The 22,506-nt window shown below is 42.2% G+C and overlaps 1 protein-coding gene across 1 annotated transcript in view; it reads left to right on the top strand.

The window, feature by feature from the left end:
• The first annotated feature begins 1,999 nt into the window (after positions 1 to 1,999).
• The window catches only part of LOC103377361 (RALY RNA binding protein like), an 84,328-nt gene continuing 63,821 nt past the window's right edge, over positions 2,000 to 22,506 (top strand). Inside the window, exon 1 of the mRNA XM_025054482.1 lies at positions 2,000 to 2,867. The gene's annotated coding sequence lies outside the window, so the exon portion shown is untranslated. The remainder of the gene's footprint in view (positions 2,868 to 22,506) is intronic.

Here is a 22,506-nt window from a genome sequence, read left to right as displayed (position 1 = left end):
CCATACTAACAAGTATTGATTAATGCAGCTCAGGGAGAAACTCTTCTGATGTGTGGAAAGACCCAGAAGCCCCTTATGTTTTCAGCCTTTGCCTCTGATTGGCTGTTTATGGCCACAGGCGATGTGTGGTCTTTCCGCCGTGCTGTACTGTAGCATCAGGACGATCATAGCGAGCGATGGAGCGTCGGTTGAAATCTTAATATTCAGTCAGTAAATCGGCAAATGGAGATTCAGGGAGATTTAGATTTAATGCAGTGCATGATGGGAAACTTGATCCTCGAACTCCAATCGGCTCGCTACGTCAGACAGTTTGGACGCACAAACAACACTGACCTAAATGAGGTCTGAGTGGGTTTTGATGTCATCAGATCTGCAGCCAGAGTGTTTACACTGGCATGTATAAATAATGATGTGTGCTACATGAATTCTTCATTTACCTGGGGGGGGGGTGGAGGGGGGGCTGTTGATTTTAAACTAAATGACTGTAAACACTCACAGGTGACTTGTTTAAATAACCTTCACATGGACCAGGTTTGACCTGTTTCTGGTCAGGGCCGCGTTATTGTTACAGAAATTCAACATGAACTTTGACCTTTCAACAGATCACTTTGACCTCATTCTGATGCGTTGTTTATACTCGGCACAACCACGCCTACATGTCTGAACAAACCGGCCAGTGCTTGTACAACATCCCTGCCTGTGGTCCAGTGTTAGAAACCCATCTGTGTCTCAGGCCGAGCGTTCGCAGCATCACAAATCCACTCATTGGCTACAAGTCTGGTCATGAACGTCCCCCCGGCCTCGATAATAAGGCGTGGGAACCAACACACAGGTTAAATATTGATACATAGGCCTATATCAGAAAAAAAAATAGGGTGAAAAATCGGCTAAATGTCTTTTAAAGCTCCGAGTGCTAAGTGAAAACACCAAATACAATCGGTGATAAAGCTGCTGGATTTTGCCTGGGGTCAAATTTGATCACTGTTATTGGACACCTGATGTATCCTTCTGAGGCGGTGATGAATTTTACCTGGTGCCTCCCAAAGGCTCGTGTGATGTGAAGAGTAAATTAAATTAGACAGCGCTTAAGGTGAGACAGTGCAGTGACTGCACTTATGATGAATGAACGGTGACAGTCGTCTCTGGCGCTGCGCGTTACAGGAACTCGTACCGAATTCTGTCTGACAACTGCAGTCAGACGCTAATGCATCAATAACATATTATTACTTTCCCGTCTGATACAAGCAGCGCTAACCTACATTTTCAGATCTTTTCCATAACAAATAAGAAAAAAAGGAAGAGGCTTTTTGCAGGAGGATAAAACACAAAGAAACAAATGAAACATCAAACCAGATAAATCAGACGTTTTACCTGGGAGGTAACCAGGAGCACTTTACAGGTTTTATGTTGTCCATGATTTTGTTAGCCGTGGCCTGTCAGCTGAGGGAAATAAAGGTTGGCAATGTTGGCTTTTCCTGCACCTCAGAGAGTATCTTTCAGGTGATTGACAGATTCCCGTGGCACTTTCATCAGTGTTTTAGTTTTCAACCTTAAATGTATTTCTTGGACGCTCACATCAGGCATTACACCGTTTGAAGTCTCGTACCTTGTAAAAACCTTTTTAAAAAATGGAAAAGTGTAAATACAAAGGGTAATAAGCACATCTGGTTTGCTATCATGTGACATGTATCTTCTAATTAAGTAATAATTCATCTGGAGCTGCTGTGGCTACTGATGCACCCCCTACCATCGTTGTTTTTTTTTTTTTTTTTTTTTTTTTTTTTTTGGTATTTTGTTGTCTTTCAGCCCAATAAGTTTGTTGGAATCCATCAGGATCCTGCATCATCTATTGTAGTTTGCGCTGTTCTACTGCAGCACCATGGACAAGGCTCAGTTTTCTCTCGAGTAATTCACTTTGTTTTCTGTTTACTTTCAGCACCATGGACAGTTGTCTCGGGTTTTGAACAGTACAGTATTTAGTTACATTTTCTCTCAGTACCATGGACAGCGTAAAGAACCATGGACAGAGTCAAGCACCATGGACAGAGTCAAGCACCATGGACAGGGTCAAGCACCACGGACAGAGTCAAGCGTAATCAATCCAGTCCACAGTGGCATTGTGTGTCAGCACCATGGACAGTTTCCAATCTTACTCCGTCTCGCTGCGTCTTTCCCGTCAGGACCACGGACAGGGCCCAGCCCAGTCAGTTGTATTTTGTGGTGGGTAACTGCTTCAGAACCATGGACAGTTCGTATTGTCGTGTTTCGCTCTGGTTTTTCAGCTTCAGCACCAGGGACAGGGCTTTTCTGCACGTTTTCGAGGATGAGGCAGTTTCTTAAACTGTTGTTCCTGCACATTTTACAGTATCTGGACCACCCCCACTGTAATCAACCCCCTCCTGCACACATTCCATCCCGCTCCAACCCATCCTGCTCCTTGATATCTCATAAGAAGGGAAACATGCAGTGTATAAAAGCCCTGACTCAAACGGGAGCGTGTGTGGCTGCTGGCTGCTGCCGTGACGCTGACTCTCTGCATCTTTAAAACTGACGATAAAAAAAAAAAAAAAGAAGAAGAAGAGGAAAGATAGAAGAAAGAATAAACACACACCCAGCTCAGTTCTAAATGTGGGGATAATAAGGACTACCTCTTTTGACTTTTGGAGCGAGCCCAGCCGTTAGGAGAGCATTCAGCATCATCAGCTGTTCAACACTGGTCTCTTATTGCTGGACGCCGGCGCTGAATCAGTCACATGACAGAACTGGAGGCAGAGATCTAGAGAAAAAGGCACAGCAGTTCGGCTCGCACCGCCATACTGTATTTTGAGCCATATCACATTTTTATTGCAACATTTTACTCCCGCTCGGTGAGTACATTTCCAATGGCTTTTTGTAAGCATTTTTTGTCTTTTGAATTGCCCTCTCCTCCATTTTTTTGTTTTTATTTTTCTTCCTTTTGCTGGTGTTTGAATTGAGCGTTGACATGGTGGTTTGGAGCGTTTTTCCACACGCAGGCTTCAAGTTTTTAGCATGCAGTTATTCTGATCCAGAGTGCCAGGAGGTTTCACGGGTGCCTGATCTGTTTTGAGAGAGCTTTTCCTTGCTTGCAGTTTTGTTTCGGGGGTCGAAACCAAGCAGGTTTTGTTTGTCTTGATGAATTTTTGAAACATTTATTGGTGGTTTTGGATTTTTTGTGTTTTTTTTTTTCTTTTTTTAATTATTATTCTTTTTTTATTTTTTATTTTTTTTATTGTTTCTTTTGACTTTTGCTGTTGCTATGCTTTGGTTTGCAATTTTGCAGTGTTGCTTGTTGCCTTGGAGTTTTGTGATTTTGATGTCTCGGTGACGCTCACCGACTGAATCTTTGATTTTACTTTGTTCCTCTTTTCTTTGTGGATTTAAAGGGATTCGTTTTTAAAGCCCAATCGTGACGTTTTAACGCGATACTTTTCTTGTTGCAGTTGAGCTCACAGGTTTGTTGTTTTTGTATTTCTCTCATCTCTCTCTCTCTTTTTCCATCATACTTTTGCTGGTGGCAATGTCAAGTATTTTTTTGGATGGTGTCATATTTTGCTAGGTGGACGTGGCGAGTTTTTATTCTTGGCGGTGAGTTCGATGCGTTTTTGCTTTCCGTGTCGACGAGGACGAACAAACATTTTTCATTTTGCAGGTAGGGTGTATAACCACAATGGACAAAGTGATAACGTGTCTGTCTTTGCAATAAAGAATGAGGTGACGGAAAATATGCACCTGTGGCTGACGTGTCATTGCTCATTAGAGTCCATTCATTCATACCAACGATATATCGGGTTTTAGATCACACACTGAAGCGAGCCTTGATTACAGTGTGTCTGTTGTTTCTGGCTCAACAATCCTCAAGCCGCGTCGCAGCTGAGGAATGAATGTAAGAAGCTGCATTCACGTCCCTCGGAAGGATGCACTCTGACGACTCAAGGGTTGCATTTTTTACCACATACCGACAGAAATACAGAAATACCGACCAGAGCGGCTGCAGCAGGGCAGTAGTTTGAATGATATAAATTAGGATTTGTTTTGATTATTTTGATTATTTTATGTTGGAATGTCGTACATTTCTGTGTTCCGTTTTTAAAGGTAGAGGATTTAGGAATTTCACCAGTTTTGTAGCAACAGGGAAAATGCAGCTTCCACTCTTACCAGCAGGGGGTGCAACGCATTTAAATGGATTTTTCCACTGTAGTTAATTGAACACTAACAGTTAACACCTTATTTTATAGGTGTTGTTATATTGTTTGTTATATTGTCTATAGGAGGATTTGACCATACAGTTAACACCTTATTTTATAGGTGTTATGTATGTTATATTGTCTATAGGAGGGTTTGAACCATGTAACATTGTAACATTTGAATTTAAAAAAAACAAACAAAATTCTTCTTCTGTTGATTTTAACAGTTGCTGGTCTATTTTGAGTTGCATTAGCGCCATCTACTGGCTCCATTTTCTAGTTTCTCTGTAAACTCACCTGAATTGTCTGTGAGAATTGCTTTAATATAAATATATATATTTGTTTGTTTTCAAAAAGTAACTTCAAACCAAACAAATATACATTGTATTTTCTTGGTTTCGTGACCTTTTATATTTCTGCATACATCAGTCTGTTCAGACCCAGAAACTACAGCTGGTCTAACACTTTATCCAACCATTAATTCCACCTGTAGTCAGACTGAACCCCCCCGTCCCCAACCCTCTCCCCCATTAATCTGAACCTTCTCCCTGTCGGTGATATCGGCCTCTCCTTTAAAAGTTCAGCCGGTGAACTTGGACCTTTTCACTCTGTTCCATTTCCATCCGTATGTGCTGAGTTCAGGGGAACAGAATGATTTTTTTAACCCTGTTCATACACATGGTCGCACCGTTAACACTGAGCACAGGCTGTAAAGTCACAGCGTCATTAAAAGGGGGCGCCGGTCATCACAGAGATGAGAATCCGTGCGATTTACCGTAATGTGGTGAGATGAAGTATGGCTCCACATTTTTTGATAAAAGCCAACTAATTAGGGCAGTTGTAGGTAATGTGTTTTATTATGTATTGAGTAGCTGTTAGCAGGCTTCGATTTCTCCGTCTCCTGCTACAGCTGCTCAGGCCATAAAGAAGGAGAAGATGAAAAGAGCCACATTTGAGATTGAAGGATTTCTCGTTTTAATGCTCAATTAGGAGACAGTTAGTCGTCTTTGTTCACAAATATGTCTCTAAGACAGTTAGTCGTCTTTGTTCACAAATGTCTTTTTTTTTCCACCGTCAGCACTTTGTTGAATCAGACGTACCACAAAAATTAAAACTTCAGGTGAAGAAGAGACTCCAAATTCTGTTCTGGTGCAAGGAAACCCAGATTAAAGCGGAGCTCGGCACTAAATGATCTCATTTTCCATATTGCAGACATTAGGAGAGCGGTCAGAACTCCCTAATGAAGCTCGGTGCCACAGTCCTGCTGCTCCAAGCTGCTCCATAAGCTAATAACTCTTTTATAATTTCATAAAATGACCCATTAAAGTGTTACGATAAATGAATTTGTTACAGGATTTAATTTGGAGGCAGCAGCTGAGAAGTACAGTAGTGTCGTGTGCCGCCACCTTCAGTCTGAACCAAGTCAAGAACATTTCCGTTTGGTCACAGACACGGTCAAAAATACTCTGAACTGTGGTTGAAATCATTAAAACAAACTAACCACAGGTTAGTAACGCCAGTGGTGCCCTAACTGTCCTAGGTAAAAGTGGAACTGGCCTAAACCTTAGCATCTGATTCATGTGGCTGAATGACAAACAAATTCTATTTTTCATTCCTTTCTATCAGCTCTGATCCATTTGTGTCACACTGTAAAACAACAGCGCCACCTTTGTTTTTTTGTTTGGTTGTACAAACTATTTATTTTGAAGATAAAGACAGAACAAGGTTTCACCGAAAAACATCAACAAATTCTTTGAACCAAAACAAAACAGAAGTGAAATCGAAGAAGTAAAAATAATGAAACACAGGGAAGAAAAAAAAATGAACGACATCGAAAGAAGCCTAGCGTGTTAGCTTCAACACCTTTACACATTTTCTACTTATTTGCTAGTTGTTTGTTCATTGGTAGTATGTCCTGACTTTCTAATTATGTTTTTCCACACACATTCATTGGTAGTATGTCCTGACTTTCTAACTATGTTAGAACCCGTGACTAAAAGGACAGGGTTTAATAAGGACGAGTGTCTGGAGTAAAAACGGTGTCAGAATCGTCCAGTTCTCAGCTCTGAAACCTGCAGCTCTGCAGACTCAGGCTTCGTTCTGTCACGTCCAGGTGTCGGAATCTTTTTTTCCTGAGATTTCACCTCTTGTCTTTTCATACCCGAGTGAGCTGCATCACAACACATCACCGGGCCTTCACACTCCCGAGCTGAGAGGCGTTCCTGCCCCAGCGTGAGGCTCCTGGAAGCCTCACCCACCGAGCTTCATGATAGCTTCTATTACCTCCTGCCGTCCTGCGTCTCCCCTTCAGGCAGGTTCTCCTCTTATCTGGGCCACAGCAGAATCACGCAGGAGAAACGATCATAGCTCACGTGTACAGCTATACATCTGCCGCCATGAATAAAACATCACGCCGCTAGAAGTGAGTGAGTTGTGAGACGCTGTAAAATAAGCGGGGGCTCAATTTTCGAATGCGTGCTCGTCTGAATGTAGCGGTGTTTACATTAGCGTTGTCATCTTAAAACAACAACACTCGAGCTTCCTAACGGACGGAACTGTTCAAATGGACACGTAATAATTAGACTGTAGTTTTTACACAGGTGTTGTGTAATTAGCGGTGGCTGCTGTGTTTACAGCATCAGTGCGAGGACGGATGTCGTTCTGGAAGAATCGGATCTTTATCTGCTGTAAACTCAGACCCAGCTGTAAAATAAAAACAAATGCAGAAAGACTCACGTCTTCAACATCGGAGGTGGATTTACAGACCTCATATATATATATACTGTATATATGTGTGTACACATATATCTGGATGGAGTACTCATGCAAAACATCCATCCACCCTGGAGCTCAGTGTCTTTGAGCAGCAGCAGCAGCAGAAAGTGACGGACAAAAACTGATAAAAAAATAAAAGTTAATATTAAATCTAAGGTGACGGACAAAAACTGATAAAAAAATTAAAGTTAATATTAAATCAACTATTTATTATTTTTCATGTTTAGCTCTGGGTATCAGCCTGTCTGCACCTTTGACCTTTCATCACCTCCACTGTCCACAGTATTCTCCATGTTTCACCATAGATTTTTTTGACCCTAAATTATATTTTACAATTGGACGGTTGGTCCAGGTTTCACACTGAGCGTCGTCTCACAGACAAACCTCGTCACCTTTGCTGTGACGTGCTCTCCTGTTCTTTTCTGAGCTGTTAAATTGATAAGTGAGCGCAGCTAACATTTCATATTCTGGGTAATTTAACCCATGTGTTGATGAATGGAGTGGAGCTGAATGACTGACCACAGTCTGTTATTGGAGCCGTTGGAGTTAAACACTGACATGTGAAAGTTGTCTCTGTTTATGTTTCATTAGTTACAGCTTTGATGCACATTTATTTACTATAAGTTTAAACAAGAAAGGCAAAAGGGGCAAAAAACAAAAAGGAAGAGTGCAAAAATTAGAACAGAAGAAAGAAAAGAAAAGAAATGGTAGAATGAGATCAAAGGTAGAAAAATAAAGAGGAAGAAAAGAAGAGTCAAGAGGCGCAGAAGAAGGAGGGAAAAGAAACATGTTTTAAACATTTCCCTGCATAGACCAAGAGGTGGTGTGTGTGTGTGTGTGTGTGTTTGTGTGTTTGTGTAAAGTCAGTATCAGTAAATTCACAGGACGGGGAAAAGATAAATTAAGCGACTATCAGCTCCAGTTTTTTCTTATCAGGACGACAAATTCCCACCAGAATTACTTTTTTCTATTTTTAGTAGGAAATAGGTTTTGTGCCGATAAGACGTGACCTGAACCAGCAGAGAGGGGGCGATCTCACGTCCTCATCTCAGAGTGTGGGACAGTCAGGTTTCCACAGCCCAGAGCACGGCAGTGAACAGACGTGGTCCACTCTGATCTGGACCACAACATGGTTCTGGGCTGTGGAAGGAGAGGTTTCTGTGCCAAATAAATGTGTCACACATGAATGTGAGATCTGGGCCACAAACATGAGGCTCCACTGTATCTGCAGCAGCTTAAAGAAACACTGAAAAGCCACTGAAGTGTGTGTGTGTGTGTGTGTGTGTGAGGCTTCAGCCTGGCTGCACACGGTGGAGCGGAGAGCCATTGTTTCGTCAAACTTAACTGTTTTTGTCACTTTAATACATGTATCTCCATCCATCTGCACAGAGATTCTATTTAAAGTTTAACCCTGGGGCAGGGCAATAACTGCAGCGCAGATGAAATGCTGCTGCTGATGCACTTCTGTACCACAGGACGATATCAGTGGGAAATACTGGAGTATTACAGGGGAAATAATGAATACTGGGGTTGGGAACATTTGCAATTTGAGGGTTTTTTTCACCCAAAAAGTGAGGATTTAGCAGAAAAGACTGCAGGGTTGAAAAAAGGAAATATCAAAATAGCAGGAAAAAGTGGTTTGGAAAGAAACATTTAAAATCAGTAGTTTTAGATCACAACTGTTACAAAACTGACCAATCAGAAACATCAACGCATTCATCTGTAAAACAGGTCGAAATGTAGGTAAAAAAAAACACTGAAAACTGTCTTTATCATCTTTGTTTGTTTTTTATTCTAATATTTCCTCATTCGATTATCATTAAGATGCAGTGTTGAGCGTAAGTGGCAAATAAAAAAGTGACCGGGGCACGAGGGTAATCAGTGTAACTGACCTCCGCGTGAAAAATCATTTAACGACGGCTTCACTTAATGTTTGACGCCTGATAAGTTTTAAGAGCAGTTGGCACACGGGCCTGAGAGAGACACCGACTCAGACCGAACCGGGACGACCGGGACCGATGTTTGTTCTGTATTTCTGCAGACAGAAAGTTCCAAACAAACGGTGGCGAGGAGCAGCAGCAGAGCAGCAGCAGAGCAGGTGGCAGAGGAGACGCAGCCAAGCAGATAATGTTCTGCCCAGATTACCGCAGGGACCCCGATTACGGCGGAGCGTCCTCGTCTGGGTCGGCTCCAGGCCGGGGCTGCTGGGATCAGCTGTTTCTCGCTGTCGTCCCAGCGTCCTCAGCTGTCTCTCAGCTGCTCTGGACCAGTGTGCCGGGCCTGACACTGACACCAGCGCGGCCCCAGCAGAACCGCTGGTCTGTACTGTACAGTGACAGCTGGATGTGAGAGGACATTAACATCGTTCTCCGTGCAGCCTGGTGGGGGCCACACTGGACCGGATTCAGTGCAGGTCCAAGAGGGTCCTGTAGGGAGGAAGGTGTAGGGAGGAAGGAGGGAGGGGTGGAACAAGAACAATACAACAACAAGTTAGTTGTTATAGTGCTGAGCACTTACCAATCTTTGCTGCTGTACACCTCCAACAATGCAGCTATTTTATTTTCTTTTTTTTACTTTGTTGTGATTGAAGTGTATAGTGCTGAGCACTTACCAATCTTTGTTGCTGTACACCTCCAACAATGCAGCTAGCTAGAGTTACTCCTCTGCTGCCAACTAGTCGTGTTCTCTGTGGTAGTGACTTGTTTCAGATGAAGGCCCAGAGACACATTGGCATGTAGCTGAAATGAAACTCCTGTCGGCAGCTGAGGTGAACGATGTGACATTTTAATCTTTGTTTTCCTCCATATATTTCCACCTTCATTACAGTTTACCACTGTATATTTAAGTCTTGGCCGTGATTCAGTGTAACGAGCGGAATTAGAGAGGCCGTAGATAGTACTCTGACCCTTGTGTGTATTTACGCAGGTATTGATTTCATTTTAAAGAGGATTAAAGAATCTTCTTTGACAATTATTTTACTCAGGGAGAAAATAGTGGGAATAAATAAAAAACCTTCAGCTCGGGTTTATCGGGAAATAAATCTGATTTCTACGTTTTTTTCAGCCGACTTCATTTTCTTCTTCAGTGCCGCTGGACGTGGAACCAGAGGCAGAGAGCAAACGTGTCAGATATAATGGAGTAGTTTAAAACCTGGATGGATTTTCAAAGGAGCTGTAACTTAAACCTGTAAGAAAAGAGAGACGTTCCAGCCGTGGGGCATCTCCACTCACGTATCCATGGGGATCACGACCTCAATTTCCAGTCTCTGCCACCATGAACGCTAAGGTGCGTTCGGGTGTAGAGTGGCTAGCTAGCTAGCGTCACAGCTAGCTATTGTGTTTGTGTACCCCTGAGGCGGAAAACATGTCCAAAGAGCAAACCTTTTACGTCTCTCTTCACAGGGAGTCGTGGGTTGAGGATCGGTGATGGCAAAAACGTATTCAGGGCTTCATGAAATTCTGCTGGAGCCTGACGGGGAATCTTTAACTGCAGCGTGTGCATAGAAGGGCTGGAGCTTTTTTCATTTTAGTCTCGTTATTGCTGTCTGCCTTCACAGCCGTCCTGAAGCAGGAACGTCTGGAGTTTTTCAAAGGGAACCAAATTCACAAAATGAAGAAATACCTGCCAAACTAAAAATATATAAATATAACCAAGAGCAGCACAAACACATTACTTTTCATCCATTTAAAAAAAAATCCATCTCAAGTTGAAAGTTAGAGTCGCTCTCAAATATTTCAAAAGATTCTTAAAGATGTCGAGAAATCTTTCAACCAAAAAGGAGTAACCAAAACTGATGAAAAAGTGCTAAAGGTTAGCCAAAATTAGCTGAACTGATGGATGAAATAAAGACAAACGGAACTTCGTAGAATTAGTAAAAAAAACTGTGCTTCAGATCATCTTGGATGCATCTTCCCCTTATGTTCAATTCCAATTTCAGGTTCAGGTTAGCTTTAAAAGTGACAAATATCTGCAGCATCGTGGCATCAGGAGAAACAGAGCTGAGGAGCTAAATATGGCTTTTTAAAAAGGGACAAATTCATTCGTCTCACTCAAACACAGTCGCTCTATTTACCAGTGTGCTTATGGGTAAAAATAGTACCTGTACCATTTAGCTTCCCACTTAGCCTCAAAATCCTCCGTCTCCTGAAACATTAATACCATGTTGACATCTCGCAGCGAGCCACACTCCATCAGGTGATAATGTGCAAATAAGGCTTCATTCTTCATATTGATTTTCTTTTTTCTTTTTTCTTTATTCACCCCTCGGTTTTTGACATCAGAGGAAATCAGGCAGCTGTTTGACAGCTGTTTGTTCTGGCAGATACCGCGTTCTATTACAGCCTTTCTTTCTCTTGGCCTCCACTGTTTCTAATAAACAACACAGGTATGCAATCATCGCCAGGCTAACACACAGACTCCGTCTTGTTTATTGACAATCTTAGAATAAACCCTTGGCTTCCATTTTTTATAACGCGGCAGCAAACACGCGGCGGCCCAGTCATGGATTATGGGACGGTATTGAGCGGATTTCCTAATGGAACTGGACGACGATCGAAGTCGAAGGGAGAACGGAGGCGTCCGTCTGTTGGTTACCAGTAACGTGTTTGTTTGTTTGTTTGTTGGGTAAAGATAAATCATGTGTCCACTCCGTTAGAAACAGCGTGTTCTCAGTGTTGAAGGTTAGCGTTCAAGTGGGATCTGGAAAAAAAAGGTTTTCAATATGTGGAGCATAAGTTCCACAACGTTTGACACACGATAAGGGACACGCAGTGGTCCAGTGGTTTGAACTTGTAGTTTCTTATAATTCAAGTTTTTGTGAGAAAAAAAAATTAACAATGTTTCTTCCAGATATGGGTAAAGGTTGACTAAGACATTTTTAAAAAAATCTGTTACAAAGTTTGAAGCAACCATTAAAATATCTTTAACCTAAATTAACAGAGACACAGAGAAAACCCTGTCCCCTCTGTGAAAACACGAGTGGTAGATTCCACCACCACCATCTTCATCATCATCATCTTCATCATCATCAACACACCTGTGGACAATCAGCTCTGCACAGAGCAAACACTGTTGACTGACTTCAGTTGAAGCTCAGCACAGACGGAGTTTTTAACCTTTAAACGTAGCTTCAACATCAGCCTCTTCTCCATCCTACATAAGAGGGCGCTGTTTTCGTTTCACTACGCCTCCAAGGTAAGAATGCTTTGAGTGTTTTTCTGTGGTCTGTCCACTTTAAAAGTTAAATGTTCCAGTGGCTCAGAGGAGTCTTTGTCATAACATCAAACTTTTCTGGTGGAGTTTAAAACAATATCGTGCCAAAAATGTCAAATTAGTCATTCGCAAATGTAGCCCAACTTTTATTTAAAAATAGTAGCTTTGGCAAGTGTAGCACGAAGGATGGAAGCGTGGTCTGCCTTTGATGAGAGCTCCTTTGATACCTTATCTTGACAGCATTAAAGACTGACCTTGTCTGTCTTCACTTTCCACCAGTCAAATTCTAAAATTATTCAAAGTTAACAAACGCATCAAAACCTGTTAGTGTTTCAGTCCAGTTTTTATATAAAACTTAAGAAAGACTCTGAGTGTTTAGTTAAAATGTTTTTTTTTTTTTTTTTTTTGTTGCATACTTATGTTTTCATTTCATTTAGTTAGCCACAGGGAGCCGTCTGTGAACAGGAAATCACATCTGTGAACAGGAAAATAAAACAGTTATCTGTCACTTTCTGATGACTGAGTGGATGACAGTGAATACATTGTGACAAGGCGTTGACGTAAAGTTAGTGCCATCATCACAGCGGTGGCTGTTCTGCAGGTAAAGCTGCTCACGTTCCCTGTACACTAGGACATCTGCTGGAGACCCCCCCCACCCCCCGCACCCCCGCCCCATTCTCTTAAAAGACACCTGTCAGTGACATCACCAGGGAGTCTAAACATCATTAAGTAATCAGGCAGGCACATTACATATGTAAATGCCATTAATTGCAGACATGGGTTTGAAATATTCATTCAAATTAGTGCCATCATTGTGGCAGGGATCTCTTCCCAGGGAGTGCAATCAATGAACTAATTAGGTCAGTCGATGCAGGTTGAAACAATTTGAAAAGCAATTTCAGTTTCCAATTAATGCTTCAGCGGGGAGAAGGAACCGAACACGGGATCAGAGAGTGTGTGACGCTGCTGGCAGAGGGTCGGAGGAAGAGAGAGTTCGCCATAAAAGCTGAAGCGGCCGCTATTGTTTTGGGTTGTTTTTTTTTCCTGTTTGTTTTTCTGTGATTTATGGGTCAGAGTGTGTGTTTGCCGAGCTCTAAGGTGTGTACGGATTCTGTAAGTATCTCTGGAGCACAGGCGGTGCAGCCAGGCCGCGCAGGGTCAGGTGAAAGGCAAACACGAAGGGAAGTTCAGAGCCGGCAGGAAAACCTCGTCTCCCAAAAACATGTAAAATAGATAAAGGTCATTCGGCCGACGGATTTCTGTTTCAGAGATGGTTGTGCAGAGAGGGAGACGAGGACGATGTGTTTGAGTAGTTGAACATGGTCAGAGTGTCAACAGTCAGCGTGGTGATGATGGTCACTCATCATAAATCACAATCTTGAAAAACCTGAAGTTGAAGCCTCAACCAGGACATGTTGGCCGTTGAGATGGTATTTTAATGTTGTGTTGCTTGAGTGAACTGAAAACTGAGTGAGTAGATATCAACATGTTCACTGACTGACTGTTACAGCAGTGATAAGTGGATGGAAGCTAACACTCGATAGCAACATTATCTGGCATTTAAGGAAAACAACTCAACTATTTACCCGCCTGATTGGATGTTATTTTAATCAGAACCACAACAGATTCTGATTAAAATAACCTTCAATTAGGACAGAGGAACAGTCGAGTGCCTCTTTACTCGTGGTGTAGTGTCGAGGACAGCACAGCCTGCTCTGCCGGTCCAAACTATGTCAGAAGTACGTATCACATTTGAACAAGAACACCAACCGGTCCGTTCTTGACATTAAATGACCATTTTCTCTCGTCTGCGCTGCTGCCGGTCGTGTATGTTATTGCTCAAGTCTTCGTCCAATCACATTTCAGTCATTGTCTGTTGCCTGGCTGTAAAAAATCTGCCTTGAGGCCTTCAGAATCAAAGAACGTACAGACTAGAATCAAACTCACTCTACGAACGAAAATTAAGTTTTCGCTGCGGCCACTGATCGGACATTTTTAGCCGTAGAACGGAACAAACTTCCTCTAGAACTTCAGAACTCTTCTTAAGGCCCCATATTGAAATAATCTAATAATCTAATAATCAGAAGTATTGGTGAATAAAATGCATTTAGTCTGTGTAGTATATATATATATATATTTATTTATTTTTGATACTCTCTGATGTGCTTTCGGTGGTCTGTGTAGTATATAGTGCTCCGTGGGTTTGCTGCTTCAGTAATGGTATTATTATGGCTACATGAATTATTGTTGGTTTAACGACTGCATAATATTGATGGTTTCTGCTGTCGTTTGAAGGTGTAGATTTATTTTGGAGCGGACGTCACTGATGACCTGGGTGAGAAATACAAGAAATACAGTGTCACTGTCTTAAAGTTTCCTGGTGGAAAAAAAAAAGTCATTAAAAGTTGCAAACCTATCTTAGCTGTTGTCTTAAAGTTTCCTGGTAGGAAAAATATAACCATGTGAGTTGTTCAATGTTGAGCTCCCGTAATAAATAATTAAATAAAATAACGTTAGGGTTCTGAGGAAAAACAAACCCCAGAAGCTCCTGGGATTATTTTTTTTTTTTTTTTTTTTTTGTTTTTTTTTTTTTTGGCCTTTGTTTCCTTCCATCTTTCTCCCTCCTCCAAGCAGGAGCAAAGTAGAAACCAATTTATGGCGTCCATTTTTATGCAAACACACGAGGAACAGTGTCTCCCCGTGGCCTCAGCTGCTTCATCTAAACTGATTTCCACTTTCCTTTTGTAGCAGGCCGAGCTGCGGCTCCTCTTTGATTTTGACACACAGATCCAGCAGCACAAAGAGGTGCCACACAGGACGAGGTCTGGCCGCGTTCCAGATGCCTTTAAAGCTACGGTTAATGACGGTTTTTACAACACGTAGGAGTTGAAACAGCGAGAGTTCACGCATTAGACACCAATCAGTATTTGTTGATTGGCTCCGAGTCTTTGCTTCAACACATTTCTATATAATCGTATTATTATTGCTCCTGGTCTTTGATGGAACTCCTTGTCCAGATAACAGCCAACGATGGTTTTCTGTTACTTTGTGGCCACTGGATGTTTATCTTCGTTCTATCTTTGGTTGCTTTTTGTGTTTCACTCGACATCTTCTTTCACACATTTTTCTTTTCAATCCTTTGGTGTAAAGGGAAATGACTACAAAGGCAAATTACACTAGTTTTACTGATGGACAAAAAGCACCAAAAATCATGGCAAAAAGTGAGTTTAAAGTATTTGTGGAGCAGACGGTATCTGTTTGTACAAAGTGGGGTTAAAGGTGCAACCCGTGTGGGTTTGTCTGGTTTTTATCTGTGAGAATAAGTCACAACTGTTGGTCAACTGTTGGTCAACTGTTGGTCAACTGTTGGTCAGAGTGAGCTGATGTGAACGACAGACTTACAGACTGTTAGTTCCAAGGTTAGATGTGCATGATGGGAAGTTGAGAGATGATAGTTTTTGCAGCAGAAGGCAGACTGACGGTGTTCCAGTTTCTACCTGTCTGTATGATGGGGGGGTTGGTGTGTGTGTGGGGGGGGCAGTCACTGATTCCTCTCATTGATTCTTTAAAGTGGACATTTCATGCGGTCATTCGCTCTGATCTGGAGGAATGGTTCGGACCAACTGAAGGGGTCATTACATCTTTTCCGGACACTTAACGCGCTGATTTTACCCGAGGCGCTGTATTATCACCGAGAGCACATCAAAAAAAAGTGCTGCAGGGTCTGTCAGGACTGGTTTAGACCTTTGGAGATCTGAAGTTAACCTTCACATCCTCAAACTCTGGGCTGTCGATATTATAATCTCACTTTTCTGTCATAAAATAAAAATATATTTTTTTCCCCTGCATTACTTCCTATATGTAGCATCCAAAGACTGCTCCGACCCAAGGTAGATCAAAGATTGTCTTATTTTGCCATATATTTTCCATTTGTGTAAACACGACTGTTTGTCAGTGTTCTGGGTTTTGAACCCTAATCCGTCTGCTGGGACCGACACTGTACGTGCACGTCCTGAACGCAGCAGTAAACTGCTTGGATTGCTGCGGAGATACCAGCGGGGTCCAGCCGGCCCGTTCCCCTGATGGCAGTTTCCATGGCAACCAAGGTCGTAGCACAGACCCTCCTCTCATGAAGATATGATAAAGTGAGTCTGCAGATGGAGCAGTAAACAGTCATGATGCCGCTGCCCCTCCAGGGTCACCAAACACTGAGGCTGCGTTAGTCCCAGGTATAATGTAGCGTCTCCCATTAGGACGTGTGTCGGATGTGAAGTACGTCTGCAGCGAAGCGGCCGACGCTGGGATGAAATCAAATGAATTAATTGCAGTGTTTGTTGTATTCTCACTCCTCGTGTGTATGGATACATTTTTTTGGGGTGTAGTTACTCCTCGTGTGTATGGATACATTTTTTGGGGTGTAGTTTGCAGCTGTCACTGATTTCCCCCCAACACATGGAGACAACGCTGCAGTGCACTGGCGTCTTTGCTGAGTCATGCTGAGTCTCATGAGGAGAATCAGGAGGCACTGACAGCTTCTGAAACACCGTCATGTCTCGTTGGACGATGGTTTTCAGCTGGACACTCTGATGTCACTCCCGTCTCCTGGAGGTTTCGTGAACCGTGCCTGGATGTCGAGGTCAGATCGAGTTCCACCGTCGTCGTGCTCGGTCTGTCTCACTGGTTTCATTTGCAACTGCGACCCAGCATACCTTGCTTCATATTTCGCAGTATCTTATTGTTCATTCCCTTCGTGACTCGGTGCCTTGTTTCCCTCAACACACGCGCAGACAATAACACAATACATTTGGACTAAACTTTTGCTGAGTCATGTCGGCGCTTGTGGGGAATTGGGACACCAGGAGCTGCTGAATCCCCACAAATCAATTCACAAGATGTTCTTTCAGGTGATTCGTCTGGATCTGGGCCAGCGTCACAGCAATATTTCAAAATGCGTCATGATTTGATTTCTACAACACGTTTTTATTTTCCAAATGAACCTTCGAAAGGACTTTGTTTAGAGTGCCGCGCACAGAAAAATCAATTATTATAAAACAACCCTCGAGGTTGATTTTTTTTTTTTCTCTTTTGTTTTTTGAACAAAGAAATAAGTCCTGGGAAACTTTACGGGAACTTTGCTGTGTTTCAGGCATTGCCGCCCCTGAAAGGTCAGTGGAAATTAGAGGAGTAGGAGGGAAAGTTAACCTTTCGCTGGGTTGACTGACACGGAGGCAGAATTGTGCTTGATTGCAGCCATTGTGTACTTGGGTGTTTGATGATAATTACACTGTTGTTTGCTGCATAAATATTTTATGAGCTCCTGCCTTTGGAGTGAGAGACACTGGTGTGGCCTTTCGGCTCCACTCTCTCCCACTTTGGAAACCTCTCGCTGTGTGATCTCCGACCGCGGACTTGATAGAAGTTTCCTGATACGCAATAATAACGCCTCTTTCATTAAATGTAAATTAAAATAAAATGTGATTTTCTATGTGTGTTTAAAATGTGATTTTCTGGGGTTTTTTTATATATTTTTTTTATTATATATATTTTTTTTCTTTTGCAAAATAAACAGGTGTTATCACAACAGGTGCTGCACAATTACTGCCTACAGGGAAAAGCCTTAAATTATGAGTATTTTATATTCCAGTAATGGAATGTCACTGCATTTGGATTCAAAATTTAAACAGTAAAAGAAGCAAAAGTCCAAGTATACACGATATATGAGTAAAACTTCACTATATGAAAAACTAGCAGGTATTTTACTTGTATACTCACCGATACCCGATCGCTGTAAACATCTTAATGTTCAGTTTCTGTACTAAACAAAACTTTAAACATTTTTTTTTCCTCTCAGCTGAACTATGTCCCCCGTTTTAATTAACTTAAAATTGGTCTAAGGTGTGAATTCCTGGACTATCTGTCCTGTCGTTGGACTAAGACGAGACATCAGTGTACTCAGCGCTTTGTTAAATTGCTCGTATCGTAACAGGACAAATCCTGCTCCTGTCTTCGTTTCCGATGTTGAAAATCATATTCAATATTAACCTTCTTGCAAGCAATGTTTTTTATAGTGAAGTGGTTCTGTCCAAAGATCCTGCGGTAAATACAGTCAGCCATGTGACTAACTAGTAGAAATTGTCCTTAATGTGACAGAGATACAAAATATTAGAATGTTCTTATACAGTATAGAGAAATATATTTTTAAAAAATCAGTTTTGCAATGAATAAAACCAGAACGAATAATGGCAACTTTATTCTGAGTGAGTATTTCTCTACAGTAGAACTTCATTGTCATTTTTTTAATTCATTTAATTTAATTTAGTTTTCTGTGTATGAGGACGCTCTGACTGCAGCACTGACACAGAGTCTAAACTGCAGAACAGCAGCGGCCGCAGCTTCTGCCTCCTCTGTCTGCTTCAAAGAGAATTCTTTACTCCAGCAACTTAAGATGTGCGTGTGTCTGCTGTATACACTGCATAGTAAACGTGACCCAGCAGCAGCCGGCAGCACAAAGCAGCGCTGATATTGATTACCAGCAGGGGGGGTACAAAATGCAGCATCTGTAGACACAGTTGGGTTTTGATGAACATACCCCCCGTGGACGTTAGTGGCTAAACTCGGATGACTGTTGGGCCACGTGTTGGGCTGAGAAAATGAAGATGAAAATGTGCCGGAAAAACTTGGAACGTACAAAGACAGGCGGGTTTTATCATCTCTCCACGTTCAGTTTGACCTCCAACTGGGAAAGGTCAAAACCTGTGAAGTCCATCGATCAGTTAGGAACAGCTGAATACGTTTAAAGAGTAAGACTCAGCCAAAAAAAAAAAAAGGGGGGGGGGGGGGGGGCTGTATAGTATACAGCAGTAATGTAAGTGTGTGTCTTTGGAGGCGGCAGCCGTAATCTGCTGCTCACAGCGCCAACAAGGGGCCGTAAAATCAATAAAAAGCCATGTTTCTAACTTCCTTCCAGGCCCATTTCCATCAACCTGACCCTGGGAAGTGACAGAAAAAGGGTGATGAATGAGAGCAGCCTTCCTCTACCACATTATCATCTAGCCAGGGTCAAAGGTCACAGCCTCAGCCCTTTGTTGGGTAATAAAAAACCCCCTCCACATTGACAGGATAGTCTATATGATAAATACTCCCTGGCATCTTTACGTTCACCCTGCATTTACTTGACATCGTGTTAGAGGTGAGCACTGAGTGAAACCAACAATGTTCTTAACCTGGGAAAAATCACAAAGGTTTTATGTAGAAACAATAAAAATGAAAAGAAAATGACTGAATTTACCCGATGATTGGCTAGGTGTTTAGTTCAGTGTTGGTGCAGCCAATGGAAATATATTTTTTTTCCTGGAAAGTATCGTTACATGTGAGCAATTCCATTCATAATACATGAACAGAAACGCCCTGTGAATAATGCAGTTTAGGAATTGACTTAAACATCGGTAGCTAAGGGTTAGCTTTTATGTAGCTGGGAAAAAATAAAGATTTGTTATGGAATGAATCAGCACAAAATGCCAAACAATTTGATTCAATCTACCTGTTGTAGTAGGATGGAATGAATCAGCACAAAATGCCAAAAAAATGTATTAAATCTACCTGTTGTACTAGTAGATTGAAAACAAAATGTTGAAAGCTAGCTGGCAATTTAGCAATAATTGCAAATAAAGCTAAAAGCAACGATGTAAAACGTAACATAATGGTAGTTTTTTTTTTTAATGTAATTGTCCAAGTGAAGTTCTCTGGACCGGACAGTAACCAATCACAGACAAAAATCTAAATTTAGAGCCTCACATATCTGGAAGGAATCTGGAGAAAAACTCTCACCTTCACCTGGAAGGATGATGAAGATCCAGGAGGAGAAGAAGTCCTGGTTTGTCTGGGATTTGACCTGAGACACTGCTGACCCTGAAGAACATCATAGAAAGTCATGAGTGGACAGTTTACAGGAAGTAAAGTGCTGAAGGTGACACTGAAGTGAAGTGAAGGAACTCTTCGTCACATTCTCCTTTTCATTTTTTTTTTTTTTTTTTTTTTTTTTTTTTACTCTGGGTCACTTTCATCAATAGTCTCTCGGCTGAGTCGTTAGCAGGAGGAGAAAACCATTTCATGTCATCCACATATTGAGTAATGGCGCTGCTGCGAGTCACTTTTGTCATTAACACGTCTTTAACCAGCCCAGTGTTCAGGAGGATTCACACCCGGCTCCAGTCGTTTCCTGTGTTACAGTTTGTTGTTTCATTAACACAAAAAAAGCCTGAACCTGATGCCTGTGTCGACAGCTGTTCATGTCTCTGAGCACGCAGTACGACGGCGGCGGCGGCGAGGACGACTGTGAACAACAACACATATTCGTTTTAGGGCTTTTTCCCGTCTGTCTGAGGCTCAGTTGATGTTCGCCTCGCGGCTTCTTTTTTTTTTTCACCCCCGGAGCTTCACAACAGTCATGTCGTCTCCGTTTCTCCTGTTGTTTTGACAAAAAAGTGCCGTGGTTGTCCTTAGGTGAGCTGGAGTCACATTCGCTTACAGCCGGCGCTGACAAAGTCGCAGTTTGCATATGACATGCATCGGAATGTCACGTAGAGCAGCTGCACGCCTCCGTCAGCAGTCGTTAGGAAACGTGTGGCTGTTTCTGGAGGAGGGAAACGGAGGGTGGAGTCCTGTCGTTTCTCTGATCTCACAGCGTCTGTGTTGACGGTTCAGAGTTGTTGAGTTGACCTCGTGATTAGTTGCTAATTGGTTAAATCTTGTAGTTCCCAACCAGGGGGTCGTGTACCTGGTGGGGTCAACAGGTCAGCCTGTTTCTAAAAAAGGTTGAGAGCTTCTGGTTAAATATATTTTGGGCAGAATTATAGATACTTGATGTGTTACATTCATCATGGACTGAATGGGCTGAGTGTAACCACAGGTTTCAACAGCACAGCCTCTGTGACTCCATCATCATCCTCTTACCACCGGCCCTTAAAGGGGCAGGTGAAAAATGGATGGAGATTTTCCAAGTTCCATTCCTTAAACACTCCCTCCCTGCCTTTATTTACTCCCGTAATGTCATCAAAACAAGCTCATCACCTGTTAATAACGCCGCTCTTCTGTGGAAACAACATTAGGCATGTTGAGTCAGAAGGAGCTGTGGGTTTATTACAGCGAGGCCATCAATAATGATTAAACCTGAGAAGGGAGCAGAGGTGATTGAGAGGCAAACATCAGGCCCGTCTGAGCTGCACTCCTGAGCTCCTCACAGAGATCTGAGGCTGTAAACACTAAGCTGCCTGCAGCTCTGTCATACATATTATTGGGTGAGCTATGGAGAGAATCCAGGCTTAATCCTCCTCAACTCTGCAAGTCAAAGTAGGGACACCGAGGCTCACGGGCGACGGTGTTCCTGGTTTTATTAAACTGACTCCATGAGTTCACATGCAGGTAAATGACACAGAGAATTAGATTCTCAGCTGATTTACTTTTGTGATTATTACATGATGGCGCTGCAGTGGATTTCAGAGAAAAGGGACGTTTCCTGAGGGAATCTGATTAAAATGTAATTCCAGTTATTACTCCTCAAATATGCCACCTTTACTGGTCCGTGAAGAAAAGCTGTTTATGAATGCATTTTGACTTCCCTCAGGTTGATGAGGCGAAGCTGCTCCATCTGTCATCCTACTATTCTTTTGACGACTGCGTGTCCTCCTCTTCCTCCTCCTCCTCCTCTTCCTCCTCTTCCTACTTCACCGCGACCTTCGTCTGCCGTGGCGGTTTACTCTCGTGTGTTGACTCATCCTGCAATAATAATGCAATCAAATACTGCATACGGCCGAGTGCGACGTGTCACTCTCCGCAGCAAACAAGGCAGAAAACAGATGATGTGATGAGACGTGGGCGGGAGATGGAACGATACAGAGAAGTGGGAGGGGTCACAAGTTTATCAGTTAGCTTCACTCTTGGTTTATTTTAGCATTTGACAAATGCCGAGTCCCCATGTCTGCTCCAGTCTGTCCCAGACTCACCTGTGTTGTAGTTTTTTCTCTCTTGCACAGAGTTTTCTCTTTAGTTTGAACATAGTTAAACATTAATTAACTTTTAACTAAATTATTCAGCCAAATGTGCCAAACTCTACTCTGCTCATTCTGCTGATTCACTGTGTCTCAATGCCTAAATACTCTGCCAATCAGAATGCTCGTTACATTTCATAATTACTTAATTACAAAACCTGCACAAACAGGATGAAGAGAACCTCCAGAATAATAAAAAAAAAAATGAATCTGAATCTTAATGTGAATAAATAAAAAAAATAGCCAAAATCTTGATCGCAAGAATAAAT

Source organism: Cynoglossus semilaevis, chromosome 3, assembly GCF_000523025.1.
Source record: "Cynoglossus semilaevis isolate Cse_v1.0 chromosome 3, Cse_v1.0, whole genome shotgun sequence".
In the NCBI taxonomy this organism is placed as follows: Eukaryota; Metazoa; Chordata; class Actinopteri; order Pleuronectiformes; family Cynoglossidae; genus Cynoglossus; species Cynoglossus semilaevis.
The sequence above is the reverse complement of the archived record's forward strand: the minus strand, read 5'-3'. Positions and strand labels throughout refer to the sequence as shown.